General features: G+C 34.8%; 1 long non-coding RNA gene across 2 annotated transcripts in view; it reads left to right on the top strand.

The window, feature by feature from the left end:
* Window positions 1–16937, top strand: part of LOC112658697 (uncharacterized) — a 47058-nt gene that overhangs the window by 10442 nt on the left and 19679 nt on the right. For both annotated transcript variants that reach the window (XR_007401508.1, XR_003135903.3), the window contains exons 2-3: window positions 1135–1458; window positions 2144–2236. This is a non-coding gene — a long non-coding RNA (uncharacterized LOC112658697). The remainder of the gene's footprint in view (window positions 1–1134; window positions 1459–2143; window positions 2237–16937) is intronic.

Here is a 16937-nt window from a genome sequence, read left to right as displayed (position 1 = left end):
ATTCCAATTCTATATCTTGCTGTAACATTCGTAGTCTGGGGAGCTGTTTCATTAGAAGATGTGATATGCTACTCGGATTTATTTTTCAAAATGTGTCAGTATTTCTTAACAGACATTCATGTACCTCGCTAATGACTGCTTCACAAACATGTGTTGTATACTTTGACAATCATAAAAGATGTGCAAATATTTACTCATTTCAAATGACATAATCTCGTAAAGGAAAGAAAAATAAATCTTGGCATGAAGAATGAGAAGGGGATGAAGGTGGGAGAGAAGAGAGACAGAAAATTGCTATGAAGCTATGAAATGCCATTCTAATTAAGTACATTAAATGTATTGTTTCTAGCGGGCTGCAGCCCCAAGCATACCTCTGGCTTAATCTTTTCCAAAATGAAATATAAATATATTTCAATCTATTAAAGGAAGTTTTCTGTCATAGGAATTATTCCTATCTTTTACAGGGAATTTTAAAGGCCAAATTCATATTAGAGAATGCTCCTGACAGTTAACCTTGCTGGAAAACCACTACTCCATCAAAAAAGGATGGCTGTCATCTCACATCACTACGAAATGAACAAAAGAATAAGTAATACCCATGATCTGCTGATTCTGAACATGAAACAGTTTTAAAGTTAACCAGGCTTACTTGGTGGCATGGCATTGCTGATAAGAAATATTAAAATGCCAAATATCACTATACTTAGATGTATCTTTCAACTAGGCAGGGAAAAATCACCATGTTTTTTTACCGTGATTCAAAAAGAACGTGTGAAATGTAGAAAATGCAGTAATGAAGTCTGTGTTTTGCTTCTTGATCTTCCTCAAAAAAATATTATCAGAGAAAGTTACTTGGGGAAATATATGATAGCACATCATGTATTTGCCTGTATTTAAGGGGAAAAAATGAATAAGGAAAAATGTGGGGGGTTCATTTAAATTCCAGTGGTGCTCATTGTAGTCAAAGCATCATTTTCATGGAGTTACAACTTATCTAAATGCAAAGCACACTTATTTTAACAAACTATACATGAACTGATGCTTTCCTTCAAAATAATGCATATTAATTAAGACAAGCATTTCTTATACAGAGATAGGATTGGCACTATTTTTTACATGTGTTTTCTATTACAGGTGCAATGATGGTAAAATTTGATATCACTAAGGAACTTATTGCTTTTAGGAGACTTTTAAAACTACATGAAGATATCCAATATCAAGCAATCTTCCATTAATGAAGCAATTACTGGAACAGGCTTTCACTGGGATGTGGAGTCAAACACACTGCTTGCAGAACAACCCCTAACCAATACAAGGCCAGGGAATGAAAACAGGATCTGCTCTGAAAATGACATCTAGAGGATACTTATTTGAGTGGCTCTTGTCAAACGAAGATACAATTAACTGTAATGGTGGAAAACTGCCTGATTAGATTATGGCACCGTCAGTGTCCTACAGGTACTTTAATTTGATTAGTTCTTTAAGAAACAAGTATGGAGAAGGGTTTGGCGCTGTAATCTACTCTGTGTTAAAATGGTTAGACTGAAGAGAAGCCTGATGATCATGAATTAAAAATGGAAACATTTATCTAATGCAAGGTTTAAACAAAGGAAAGCTTCTGTGATCGCCATTACAGATTAATTGAGGAAAACATTCATTACAATGAGGTTTGTCTAGTGGTGCAGTGTCATGTGCTCTCCCATATAAAATTTATCTCTATATAAAGACAAATCTGGTGACTTCCTTGTTCTTTGAGGGTTAATTGGAATCAAGCCTCATTCAAGTCAAGCTGCAGTCCTCACCAAGATCCCTATAAATGTGCAGGTGGAAGAGGAGAGCTTACATTTTCTGGTCACTTCTTATTTTAAACTCTAGTTCCCCTTTAACTTTTTTTTTTTTTTTTTCCAAATTAGGAATTTGGACTTAGATTTTTGGGCAAAGCGAAGAACCTTGGATGAGACCAAGCTCCTTGTTTTAGAGTCTCCTACTATCCTATTACTGATACTCTCGTTGCTGATCTCCCAGTGTCCTTCAAGGTCCTCCTGTCACTTTTCTTTAGCGTGATACCCCCATTGAATCTGAGGCGAACTTTGCATATCGAAAATCTCATTAACTTGTTCTGCAACTTGCTCTGTTCTCACAGAAAGGCTGGCAGACGCATTGAGAGTGATTGCCTGACCGCTAGCAAAATAGATCTCCTTTTCAAGGTAGAAGTAACTCCCACATAGCTGAAAAGGTGAGTGTAACTATTAAATATTAGGGCATCTCTGTAAGATAGGCATTATCGTTACCATTTCTATTCCACAGATGAGGAAAGTGAAGCTCATTGCTAATTTCTGGCTTTCTGTGTTCAGACAGGAAGTAAAGATTAACACTAGGGCTTGAATTCAAGTCTTTTGACCTGATTTAGTCCATCTTTCTGGCATTCAATAGAGTTTCTCTCTTTTTGGTAATAACAGCCAAGTTTTCAAATTGGAAATAGGACTCTTTCTAAATAGGTGCTTTCTTTCTTTCTTTCTTTCTTTCTTTCTTTCTTTCTTTCTTTCTTTCTTTCTTTCTTTCTTTTCTTTCTTTCTTTCTTCTTTCTTTCTTTCTTTCTTTCTTTCTTTCTTTCTTTCTTTCTTCTTTCTTTCTTTCCCTCTTTCCTTCTTTCTTCTTTATTTCTTCTTTCTTTCATAAAGAAATATTTACCCAAAAATGGGGGGCGGGGCATCTGGGTGACTCAGTTGGTTAAGTGACCAACTCCTCATTTTGGCTCAGGTCATGAGCTCAGGGTTGTGAGATTGAGCCCTTGTTTTGGGCTCCACACTGGATGTGGAAACTGTTTGAGATTTTTCTTTCTCCCTCTGCCCCATCTGCACCTTTCCCTCTAAAAAGGGGGGGGGGAGAAAGAAAAGTAAAAAAATAAAAAATAATAAAATAAAATAAAAGAATTATTTACAGAGCCTTGAGATTATTCCATCAAATCTTTACTGCTGCCTGGAATCTATCTTCCCCCATGATTTATATGTGAGTGCATACAGTGCAAAGCTGTGGGGAGAAACACTACATGTGGGATTCCCACCTTCCATTGTTTTTCTTTTTAAAAAGAAAGATTTTATTTATTTATTTGAGAGAGAGAGAAAAAAAAGTGGGGAGGGTAGAGAGAGAAGCAGACTCCCCACTGAGCAGGGAGCCCTAAGGGCAGCTCTATGTGGGTTCAGTCCCAGGACCCTGGGATCATGACCTGAGCCAAAGGCAGATGCTTATCTGACTGAACCACCCAGGCACCCCACCTTTTCTTCTTCCCTAACAAGGTGTTATGGTTATGCTGACAGAGCATTACAGCAAGACTGGGAAGATGGGAACAAAAAATAAGCTGATTTCAAAGTTATCTTGACAGTTGTGCATGCTCAGACCTCTTATTGAATGTGGATAGTGCATGGTGTTTTAATTCTTCCTGCATCCCTTTGGTTCTGTTCCAGAGAACAGAAAACAAATAGGTTTTTCAAAGTGTAGAGAATTTAATTCACCAATATTTAGATAATTTAGATATAAGAGTTAAGAAAGAACTGAAAATACAATTGGATGATATATTTATTTATTATTATTTTAAAGATTTGTTTATTTACTCAAGATAGAGTATTAGCAGGAGGGACAGAGGGAGAGGGACAGAGAATCTCAGGCAGACTCCACACTGACCATGGAGCCTACTATGAGGCTTGATCTCCTGACTCTGAGATCACGACCTGAGCCAAAACCAAGAGTTAGGTGCTTAACTAATTGTTCCACACAGGTGCCCCTCAATTGCAAATAGGCAATCCAGACCAGCAAGAATAGGGAGCTCGAAAATTCCAATGGCTAAAGGACGAGTGACAGACAGTGGAGTTGCTGGAATTGGAACCCAGGCCATGTGGCTAGGATGCTCCAGTGGGATCTGGGCCATGAGGGAGGTAGAGCTTTTCTGCAGGCTGTGGGGCAGAGAAATGACAAGAAACTATCTCCTGACCTCCAATCCTCCTTCTATATACCCATTACAGAACTATCAAAATCCAGCTATCAAAGGAGCTTGAAAGAATATTTTCCTAAAATATTAAGCAGAGCAAAAAAGAGTGGGAAATGGAGCAATGTGCAAATAAAAGGCACACTTGTCCCACAACATCCACAGCTATTAATTACCTTCACATTCGCCAGCCATAAAACTAGTTAGTGAATAGCTTTAATGAATAGGAACTCTACAACTCCAATAACTCAGAGAAGATTTCTAGGACATAGCAGTTATCTTCTTTAGCATGGATATTAGTGACATTAATAATTTTACTTTATTAATATAACTAATAATAACCTATTACGTTGAAGTAAAATGAAAGCAACCTTCAAAGCTATTCATGACTAATATCTTGATTTTTTTCTTTAACATTTATTTCTTCTTCCTTAAGACTTGTTAGCTATGACCTGATCTATAATACCCTGGTTTTAAGGGTCTTTTCTTAAAGATAAGTGATGATTCATTTGGTGTGATTTACCAGGGTGTGTGTGTGTCTCTCTCTATTTTAAGAAACTTTCTCATCTTAAAGCATGTCAGCATGAGTGTCTTGAAAACAGAAGCTGAGAGAAGGGATTTTCCAAAGATGGAAGAGTGTCTGGAAAGAACAGAAGGATGCCAGAGGAGCCATAAACATTTCTTTTGAAATGTTGCTTAAGACAGATCGTGCCTTTTAAGACCAAATTAAAAAAGAAAAATAGGCCATTTTCTGAAGGGCTCAATAAGACCAAGAGTCATAGAGGCCCTGTATTCAGAAATTGAAGCAACTTGCTGGGCACAAGCAAACCTGCTTGGGTTACCTATTGATGCTGATGACATCTGATGTGGGATTCGAGCAGCCTTCTCCTCACCCATCCACTCCCCAGGCTTGTAACTCAGGGGTTTTATAAACCGACTTCCTTCTCTCTTTCCCTGTGCTTGTTCTGACCAAATACATTATTCTGGCTTAGGAGGTATTGGGCTTGTATTTATCAAATAAAAAATGTCTATGGAGAATTTTGCTCATGTAGAGCCATATACATATTTTAAAGGGTTCCCGAGTTGAGATAATTTTCAGAAGAGAGGCTACAGGAAAAATAAGAACTTACTAGCTTTCTTTGAATTGTTTTTAAATATGAAATATTTTCCTCATGAAAGAAGTTTTTATTAATCAAAACTGCTTAAAAGACATCCATATTTTATTTTTAATTTTGGTATAAAATATCAAGTTTGAAATTGTTATATAAACATGTCACTGGATCCAGCTATGTTTGGGACCATTTGTGTCTTAAGTGATATAGGTGTTAGGTGAAAAACATTTGGGTAAAGATTAGTAATGTTTAACGTACCTAATCATTCTCAGCTTTCCTGAACTCCTGTGATATTTAAGGTGGTAAATTACCTACCTTTTATTCTTTCTACAGTTTCCTTTAGGCTTCTATTTATCTCAGTCTTTCCATTGTAAACAAATTCATCAGTCTTGGTCAACTGACCATGGTTTTATTTTGGCAGCAGGATATATTATGATTGTTATTGTTATGGCTCACTGTGCACTTATATGTTGCATTTCTGTAAAGAGGTTAAGGTACGATATTAAATCTGAAGATAATTTTTATAATTCTCAGTAGAGATACACGGAATATATTTAAAATCTTAATACCCCACCAATCTATGCATGTATTCCATTCTAATCCCTAGTACCAGCATCTATCCCAATGAATATTCCAAATTCTAAAAATTCAACTAATGAATATTCATTTTAATTAAAGAGATAAAAAAATAGGAAGCACAAAGTAATTTCACATTAAAACAAGTATTAGAGCTATGTCACATCTCATAAACACCCAGACTCTTGAAACAAAATAGATTATTAGGGATTAGGGTACTCAGTATTTTGCCAATTAAAGGGATTAACTCATTCTATGATTTGAGTCCAAATTATAGAGTATATCAAAATAGCTTATTTCCTCCATCTGGTCTTAGTATCAATTTTTTTAAAAATAATTATTATTCTCAAATAAGAAACAAAGAAAACCTCATAAAACAGATGTGTAGTTTACTAAATTATCAAAAGGTGAATACTCATGTTAACACCATTTATGTCAAGGAATAAAACCTCATGAGCTGCACCAGGGGTCCCTAAGTAGCCCCTAATCACAGCCCCTTCTCTCTCTACTGAATTACTTCTCTAGACTTTTATTGTAACTTACCTCCTTACTTTATCATCCAACTGTGTTTTGATAGACATCAAAGTTTAGTTTTGCTTATTTTTTTTAAGTATTTTTGTTTTAATCTGTAGGATTCCCTCCATCACTTCCCTTTCCTGAAATGTTTATTAAAGAACCCAGTTATCCATCCTATAATTTTCCACAGGCTGGATCTTGCTGATTGCATCTTCTGTAGTTTACTGTGTTCCACTACTTTTTTTCCAAATTTGTAATTGAATCTAGAGGTTTAGTCAAACTAAGACTAGCTTTTTTTTTTTTTTTCTCCAAATCTACTTTATAGCCAGTATTGTGTTCCTCATGAGGGATCATGGGAGGTATTTAATGGCCAGTTGTTTCTTTTGATAAAATTAGAAGCCCTTAATCCCTGAATCCTTTAATTAATTAGAATTTGCAAAATGTTGAAATTGCAATTCTGTCATTCTTTCTTCTTGTGTTTTTTGAAATATGTTTAGGATGAGACACTTTCCTTCATCTACACTTTGATTACCCAATTCTATAGTTCATATAGGAAAAACAGGATAAATGTTTGATGCCTTCCTTATATTTATATTGGTTTATGTTTTGAAGTTCTGTTGGCTGTAATTCTCATATATTTTGGAACCAAGTTCTATAACTCATCTTTAAATACCACAGCTGTGCCTTTCAAAAGAGAAAAATGCTTATTTCAGTTTTGGCCACATATCCGAGTTATTCAAAATTTGCATTCAAGATATTACACCCTGAGACACATAATGATCTAATGCTATCCACTTCTTTTAAAATTCCACCTTCACCAGATGTATAGTCGAATAGCTACCCACTCTAATCCGTCTTACTTATGGATATCCTATTATGCTTTATACTTTCCTACATGTTATTGGTATTAAAATTGTTTTCTACTTCCAGTAATTAGGCTGGAATTATATTAGAAACTTAAAAAATTTTCTATTTTTTTAAAATATTCTCCTGAAGTTTTCACATTTTTATTAAGATCTTGAAATAGAGAAAGTTCAACATCAAATTCCTGTGTGGACCAGACTAAACCTTTGACCAAAGTGATTGAATCTTACTAGTTCTGTTTTATTTGGTTAGTTATCAAATAGATCTCAGTGTCACAGAGAAATAAGCAAGAAACTAGGAATGAGGGTCCTAGGAGACTATATATGACTTCTCCGAGAAGAGGATCCAGTGATCTGACTTATTAATGTGATTAAGCCGTTCCAACTAAATGTGGCCTCGGGAATAAGCATGTCCGTTTGGAATGCAAAAATCTTAAAGCTGAAAGGCAAACAGTGCATGTCCCTTAAGGTAAAGGAACAATTTTTTTTTTTTTTTTTTTTTTTTAGGATTCTATGAGAGAATACACAAAAAAAGTGAGATACACATGAGATACACATGAGAGATACACAAAAAAAGTCAGAGACAGGCAGAGGAAAGAGCAGGCTTCCTGCAGGGAACCTGATGTGGGACTCCATCCCAGGGCCCCAGGATCACTACCTGAGCTGAAGGCAGACGCTCAACCACTGAGCCACCCAGGTGTCCCTAAAGGAACAAATTTTAACATTTTCTTGGGTAACTTTGCTTAAGTTCGGTGCCCTGGCTAACTCTATAAGTTGACAGTGTCATTTGTACCAGACTCTCATAAATATTTAAAATAATTAGTAGAACATTTTAATATAATTTATGTTTCTGAACACAAAAAGGAGAGGAGGAAATAGGGACAGCAGGGATCATATAATGCAAAGACATATTTTAATGATAATGTTCTTTATTCTTAAAGCAATGGTTTTTAGGCAGGGAAGATGGTGATTACATTTTAATTTGGGAATCACTGTACCTACAGAGAAGGGCTCAGAAGAATCAAGAAGGGTTAAGGGGAGACAGCTAAGGTATAATGAAACAATCCAAGTAATAAACTATGGTAGATTTCACGGAGTCAAAAAGAATGAAATTAATATACTACTCTTAATGAAAATATTTAGTGTTCCCTTTTGCTCTGGCAAATTTAAAGGCTAAATTTGCAGTGTAATTAGAAGTTAAGGATATTTTTCTTCTATAAGATGGGACCTTCATGATGACTTACTCAGGATGTCCAAGGTATGTCTCTCTCACTCTTTCTCTCTCTCTCTCTCTTTCACTATTTTCTTCTTCTATCCTTACATCTCCTGACTCTGTCTATGCCTTGCTATAATTCAAAACTTAGAATTTACAAATATAAGGACACATAACACAAAACATTAATTTGCCTTTTGTTTGGTCTATAAATAACATGTATGTGGCAATGTGACCTGATGTAGGTTACTCTTGGATTTTTTTTCCTCTATTTAGGATCTGATTGCTTAGGAATAAATTGTGAATTTACCCCTTTACTCCACTCTATGAAAATTAGAACGACAAACAGTTTGAAGACCTTATTTTGAAGACTTTATTTTGAATTAAGATTGTATATCCTATGTTTTATCTGACTTAATCTTCATGACAATCCTACATATCTACTTTTGCAGATGGAAAAAAGGTAAAACATTAGGCAGCCCAGGTGGCTCAGCGGTTTAGCGCCGCCTTCAGCCCAGGGCACAGTCCTGGAGACCCCGATCTCTCATGTCCAGTTCCCTGCATGGAGCCTGCTTCTCCCTCTGCCTGTGTCTCTCTGCCTCTCTTCACTCTCTGTGTCTCTCATGAATAAATAAATAAAATTTTTTAAAAAAGAAAAAAAGTAAAATGTAAAGAAACTTAAGTAACTTGTTTAAGATCCCCTAGCAAATAAATTAGAGTTGGAATTCAGATGGGTATATCTATATCTAACCCTCCAATCCAAAGGCTGAAAAGCAGCAGACAACATGTTGTCATTCATTGTTCTTTGACATGTCAAAATGACATGTTTGTGGTTTTTACTTACAGATAGAGATAATGTGTCTGTGTTGCCCTCGCATGGGTGATGAGGTGTAAAAAGTCACTTGCATTCACTTGTGTGTCCCCTTTATTTATGTACTTATTAAGACAACTTTTTAAGAGTAGCTTAAGGTTCATAGCAAAATTGAAATGAAACTACAAAGATTTCTCTGATGCCCCTTGCCCCTACACTTGCATAGCCTCTCCTTTATCAACATCCCCCACCGTAGTGGTAAACTTGTTACGCTTGATGAACCTACACTGACACAGCATCCTCACCCAGAGTCCATAGTTCACATTAGAATTCACTCTTGGTCCTGTACATTATATATATGAGTTTGGATAAACCTATAATGACATGTAACCATCCTTATGGTATTATGTAGAATATTTCACTTCCCTAAAAATCATGTTTTGCTCTGCTTGTTGTTCATCTCTCCCCTAACTTCAACCTCTGGCAACCACTGCTTTTTTCATCTCCATAGTTTTGTCTTTTCTGGAATATCATATACTTTTCAGATTGGCTTTTTTTTCACTTAGTAATATGCATTTAAGCTTCTTCCACTGTCTTTTCATGGTTGAATAGCTCATTTCTTTAGTTTACAAATATTTTAATATAGTTATAGAATATTCTAATATGATTTTTTCTGAGCATAAAAACACAGAATATATAATTGATGTAGTAAATAAAGAAGTAATTAAAAGTCACTTTTACCTCACTATGAAGTTAGCATTTTTTATCGTTTCCTTTAATTTTAACTTTTTAAATAGCAGTTTAACTCAAGAAGTCCTAAAACAGACAAATATTTCATTGGATCTCACATTCTACCCCAAAGGGCATATCCCTCACAAATTTAGAAGAGCCAGGAACGTTTTCCAATACTGTAATCAACACTGGACACAAAAAACAGAAATGTACTCAACTAGTTTAAGAAAAGAAAATAATAATGGGTGACAAGGGGGTAAATTCTGTCACAAACCAATGACAGAAGAGGAATAGTGACTCTTAAGGGCTTGGAGTCAGAAACTGGAAAGCCATTTGGAAACCAGCCTATATATATTCTTCTCCATCTCCCTCATTCTATCCTTTTCCTCTCAGTCCCTGTCCATTTCCTTCACTTACTGGTTTCTTCTTTTAGCTTCATGTCCTTCATCTGTTTTCTTCTCTCTCTCTTTTTAAAGGCTTATGTATTTCTTTGAGGGAGGAAAAGAGAGAGAGAGAGAGAGAGAGAACAAGGGGAAGGGGCAGAGAGAAAGAGAATCCCAAGCAGATTCTGTGCTAAACCCCATATTGGGGCTCAATCTCATGACTCTGAGATCACTACCTGAGCTGAAACCAAGAGTTGGTAGCTTAACCAACTGAACCACCCAGGTGCCCCTTCCTTTTTTTTTTTTCCCCCTTTGGCAGCTGATTTGAAGTTTTTAAAATCTGTCTAGAAATTTTGGAGGAAATCTTGTCCCATTCTCAGTCCATATGGTTCAATGGTACTGACCTCAGTCCACTGTTAAAGGTAGACATTTGACCCAGGCCTGGTCAACAGATTATAGTAATTAGTTCAGATATAAGTATGTGGAATATTGATTAAAATCACCAGATTTAGAGTAAAATTACTGCAGTTCAAATCCCAGCTCTCACACTCACTAGCAGTAAAAACTTGTGCTAGTTGTTTCTCTTTCCTGAGATTTAGAATGACATCAAACAACTAGTAAATGATTAATATATTAACTGTTATTTTCATTAATCTAGTCAAGGACAGTCAATGTTGGGATTATTTGTGGAACTACTGGATTATCATGGGTCTACTGAAATTTTGGGCTTCTTGATGGATTGAACATAGGCTTGAGGGTTCTTGGTGGCCGTTTGGACACATTCTGCTTGAGAAATAAATTTATACAAAGATGTCATGAGCCAGGAATTGATGATATTATGTGAGAAACCAGGTCCAGCCCATTTATCTCTGGACTTCTCACTTAGGTGAGTCAATGCTGTTCAGCTTAAGGTTGACTTCTCTTATGTGCAGTTATAGTGGTTAGCATTCTGGATCTCATTATCCATATAACCATATACATAATCATAAAAATATATATTATGTACACTAGTATGCCTGTGTGGGTACATCCATATGCAGTTAATCCTTGAACAACGTAGGAGTTAGAGGAGCTTACCTCTCATGCATTGGACATCCACATGTAACTTTTGAGTTTCCAGAAACTTAACTACTAGTAGCCTATTGGTGACCAGAAGCCTTAATGATAATATAAACAGTTGATTATTACACGTGTTGTATATGTCTTATATACTATATTCTTAACAAAAAAAAAGTAGGCTAGAGAAAGAAAATGCTATTAAAGAATCATAAGGAAGAGAAAATACATTTGCAATACTCTACTATTTATTGAAAAAATCTGTTTATAGATCTGAAAAAAAAAATCTGTTTATAAGTGGACCCACTCAGTTCAAACCTGTTGTGCAAGGATCAACTGTAGTTACAATTTCAAAAAGTAAAAAAGTGAATCAGATGAGAAGACTCACACCTAGGTCCACCAACACTTCAAATCCTACTCGTTTCAATTCTTTCATGACTATAATCTCTTCTGTAGGGGCTCCTGGATGACTCAGTCAATCAAACATCTGCCTTTGGCTCAGGTCATGATCCCAGAACTCTGGGATCGGGCCAACTCTGGGATCGAGCCCTGGATCAGGCTCCTTGCTCATCAGGGAGCTGCTTCTCCCTCTCCCTCTGCATGCTACTCCCCTTTCTTGTGCTGTCAAATAAGCACATAAAATCTTAAAAAAAAAAAAAAAAAAAAAAAAAAAGAAAAGACATAATAATCTCTCCTGTATTTAATGTTTTTGTTATGTTTGATTTAACAACATTAGACAACATCTCTGAGTCTCAATATCTGTTATTATTTTAAATAATTTAGTGGTAAATTTCTATTTTCTGTTTTATACTTCTATTTCTGTAACCCATGATCTTAGAGATTTTCTTTTGACTTCATAGTATGTAAAATTTTTTAAAAATCAGCATAGATTACATCCCCCTTCTTTTTTTTTTACATCCCCCCTTTTTATTTCATTTTCATATTCCTCTCTTTGTTTTACCACATTGATGTTTTCAGAATTGTTGCATCTGTTTGCTGTTTTTATTTTCCTAAAATTAAATCTTCAATGCATTCTGCCTATTGATTAATTGAATTGTGAAAGCTACTAAACATTCATAAATATACAAATTTTTATTTTATAACAAGTGAGTACAGTTGGATCCTTAGGAAAGGATTTATAATCAACACCCTAAACTTTACTCTTCAAAGAATTTTCAAAGCATCAGTGTCAGATGCTTCTCCTTTCAAATGCTCATGGACCATATCATATTCTAGTTTGTTTTTTATTAAGGTCATAATTGTTTGTGTTTTTCTTAGCTTAAATTTGAAATTCTGCCTTTTTGTTGTTGATGGAAATGATACATGAAGAGAAGAGCTTCTTAATAAAATATTTGTTGTGTGTATTCCACTTTCTTATTAAAGATATTTATTATTCGTGAAGCCTTCAACTTCCTATTTTAGTTTGTACAAGGATATTTCCCGGGACTATGTACAGTTATCCTCTTTGGGTATCTTTTCAAGGGAATAATGTTTCATATATTTCACATTTTTCTTTAGAATATTTGTGCTGTTGTATATATTTTGATATGTTTTCAGTAAATTCTGTATGGATGTCAAGCTTTTGCTACATATTAAAGTGTATGTATGAAAATGGTTTAACATTTCCTTGTTCTTCGTTAATGAGAAATTCAGTCTAAAAATGTACCTTCAAGAAACTTTTCTTTTAGACCTTTGAATGCCTTACTCCAAAGTATTTTCATATCTGGCATTCTTCATGCTAATTGGTTCTCTTTATTTTTTACATGATTTGTGTGTGTGTCTTTGCTAGTGTGTTTTGGTTTTCCCTTTTGGTAGGCTTTTAACTTTATTCTTGAAATTTTTAAATTTTACCAGCTAGTGAATATGTGTTTATTCATTCATCTCACTTATTAAGTATTGAGTTTTAAATAGTAATAGAAATCTTTTTTGTAAGGTGCCTGGGTGGCTCAGTTGGTTAAGCGTCTGCCTTTAGCTCAGGGTATGGTTCTGGGGTCATAGAATCAAGCCCCACATTGATTCTCCTGCCCCTCTCCCAGCTCACACTCTCTCATACTCTCTCACTCATGTGCTCTCTTTCTCTCGTAAATAAAATCTTTTAAAAAGTATTTTTGAATAGTAATGAATATCATTTATTTTGGTAGGGTTATGGTCAGTTATCTCTCTTGGAATTCCCAAGTGGTTTTTCAACATCATTATTTGTTCCTTCCTTGATTCTTAAGGTTTTTTTCCCCATATCTTAATTTTTAAAATAGTTATTATAAACTTTTCCTTTCTCCTGTTTTGAGAAATCTCCATATTTAATCTTCCAGATTATTTATCTGGCCTTTTGAAATTTCCCGTTTATTTTTCATTCTTACTGACTTAAAACATTATCATATTTTTAATTTCCATGAACAGCTCCTTATCTGTCCTGCTTTTGCACCTTTTCCATAGAAGTACTGTTTTTCTATGGAGAAGATAGTCTGTTGAATTTTTATATATCAGGAGATAATATGAATAAAAATTTATTTTCCTTATGTTTTTCTTCTGATGCTAAATAATCACTTTCTTGTGAGAATATTTCACTAGACATATTTCTCCTCATTCTTCTTTTTTGTGTTGTTTTCATTAAATAGCTAATGATGTTTTCTGAGTCATTCATGTCTATAAAATGGACTGGTTGAGCAGAAGAGAAGGGTTTTTGGAGGCAGAGTTTAGGTTTACTCTCTAAAGTTTTCTTCCCTGTAAAAGAAGGTTCAGAGTGGTTTTGGTGCTTGTTAAAGGGCTGTTGTGTGCAGTACTTTCATTTTGAGAAAGTAAAGTTAGGGAAGGTGGAAGGCAGGCTTCAACTTGCCCCTCCTCCAGCACCACAGATGAGGAGCAGCAGAGAGCAAGACCTCTGCCACTGACAAGTCCTATGACTTGGTCTAATTTACCTGATCTCTCTGTGCCTCTGATCTGCTAAATATATGACTAATAAAATCTTCAACATAGGGCTGTTGTGAGTTACATACAAAACATTTAGACCAATATCTCACACATAGTAAGCGCTCAATAATTGTTAGTTTAAAAATGAAAACATATTGACGAATTTAATTTTAGTATAAAAAGTATTTAGTGTATTTTTCTCTTGTAAATAACTAGTTTTTACTTGTTTTTCTTTGTTTTTGTCTGGTATAGAATTCTTTTCTGCTTCTCTGGAAGGCACACCCACTCTAAACCTCCCTGGGGAAGGTCTGCTATTATCTTCACAGCTATGTTCCAGATTTAGCTTTAATGTTTCTATTGCCTGCCTCTTTATATTGGCTGTGAAAGTGGAGAAGAAAAGAGAAGGAGGAAGGACTGACTGGCCCAGCTGTTTCTTTCAATAATAATGATAATTATGAATGGTCAACACAGTTCCTAATAATCATGACAACTCTATTGTACAATGTCTAAACTTGTTCAGAATTTAAGTTTCCTTACTGTGCACTTAATGTGTCCAGGGCTCCCACTAGAAGAATGTCTGTCGCCTTTGCTGCCAATCTTCTTCCCATATCATATTTTTAGGCTACAGTGTACTTTATCTATCAATGCAAATCCATCTCCTGTCTTCATATCACATATTAGACATAATATACAGTTAAGTAATACCATTGTTTCCCCATTCCATGAGTTCATTTGTCTCTATATCTAATCCTAGCTGTCATCTTGAATCTGAAGCAACAGTCAGTTCCTGCATTCTGGAATTTCCAGATTGGCTTTGGCATCAATTAGATTTCCTAGTTCATCTTTATGTATTATACATGCACTTGTCTACATCTACTCTTTGCTCCTGGTTTCCATTTTAAAATAAATATTAGCTTTTGAAGTTTTAAAAAATAATTAGTATTATTAGATTAATAGCTAAATAGTTGTAATAACATCTATATCTATCAATGTGGCTGTACATTTTAATACCGTTTAATAAATTAATGCGATTCTTTGTGTTAGTAAAAGTCTTGAATGGAAAGCACTTTCACCAGGGACAATCTAAAAACATGCATTCCCATTTGTTGTTATTAAATTTTAAAAACATTTTTCCTGTGTAACACCTCACAGACATTAAGGATTTAGATTGGTCTCTTCTGTTAGTAATAAAATCAGTCTACTTTGAGAAAAATGCATTCATTCATGGACCATATTAACTAATCAATAATTTATGGCCCTTGTTTACACATAAGATATTAAATATATACAATGTAAATCTTTAACTATGAACAAAGAAATGAATACATAGTGATTAAAAACGACTTGAGAAATTTAACTAATGGAACATTTTCACTTCTAAGGTCAAAAGGTTATAGCTGAAGTAACGGGATAGATTTACCTGTGAACAGAAAAGACTGTTTACTGAGATGATCTAAATCACGTACATTTTCAGCCTTCTGCTTCACAGTGTAGATTACAAGTAAAACTTTCAGTGTGGGTGAACTAGGAATGAAGAGGAATCAAGGCTCTCTAGTATGACAGTGATCCTGATGGCTGCAAATGATGGCAGTGCTCCAATTTTTGAAATTGTTTCATTTAAAAACTAAGCATTGGATTCCACACAGTGTTATAGGATTCTCAGCCATCTTGGATTCAATTTAGAGGAAACATTTATGGAGCTTAAATTGTTCCTGGCAATTCTATGCTCTGTAACATTTTAAACAAATGTATTTTATACCAAACTCTCCCACATTGAGTGTAGATAAAATCTAAAAATACCCAATCACATCTCGTTCATGAACTGGTTTTAGTTTTGGGTGGGTTCAGCTGTATGCTCTTTTAGCAAAAGGAGAGTCAAAACTGATAAAAGCGAAATTTAAATTCTTAGCTGGTTGTATCTCAATAAGATGGCTATTTAAATCTAAAAACAATAAAATAAAAAAATAAAATAAATGAAATGAAATGAAATGAAATAAAAGAAAAGAAAAGAAAAATATTCAAAGAGCATATAATTCAAATCCTGAGGCTGGAAAGCTAAACTTCATTTTTCCTTTTCTAATCAGACACAAAGTGAGTTTTAAAAGCCATGATTTGAATCATCAAGCTCTTCATTTGCCTTTTTTATTTCCTTTATGGGTATAAATGTAATAAAATCAAGTAGCCATGTCCTAATTAAGGAAAACTGGTGCACTTTAATGTTACATGGGTTATTCTTGACCTGAGCTTTGACTTGTTTTGTTGATTAGGAAACTTACCTGTCATTTTTTTTTAAATTTCATTCCTTAGCATTTAGAAAATAATTACTAAATACCTATGGGGGCCATGGCATAGATGATGAATGTGTCTCCACTTCTTTCTATTTGTTAGGAGATTTGGATGACAAAACACTTCTGGAAGTGTTTCATGTTCTCCAAATTTGATACTAAGTGGTATTTTAAAAGGTTATACTGGGGATATTTGGTTGCTCCTGGGTTGATTTCCGTTTCCTTGAGGATCTTGGAGGAAATTAACTCTTCCACTTGGGGGTCTTCAAAGGTCTTCACATCCAACCCCACTGTTCAGTGATTGGCAGGACCTCCAATTACCAGAATTTCACTAGTCAGGTGAAGAGTTACCTTTTATTATTACACTTTATGAGCTGACTGAATTAAGTTAAACCTGTACATCATTTTTCTTTCTGGAAATTAAAAAGATTTACACTCACTGTTTTGAACAAGTGGAGTTTTGCTTGCAGCTGTCAAAACAAGCTGTCATTTCAATTATCT

This window comes from Canis lupus, chromosome 12 (assembly GCF_003254725.2).
Source record: "Canis lupus dingo isolate Sandy chromosome 12, ASM325472v2, whole genome shotgun sequence".
Lineage (NCBI taxonomy): Eukaryota > Metazoa > Chordata > Mammalia > Carnivora > Canidae > Canis > Canis lupus.
The sequence above is the reverse complement of the archived record's forward strand: the minus strand, read 5'-3'. Positions and strand labels throughout refer to the sequence as shown.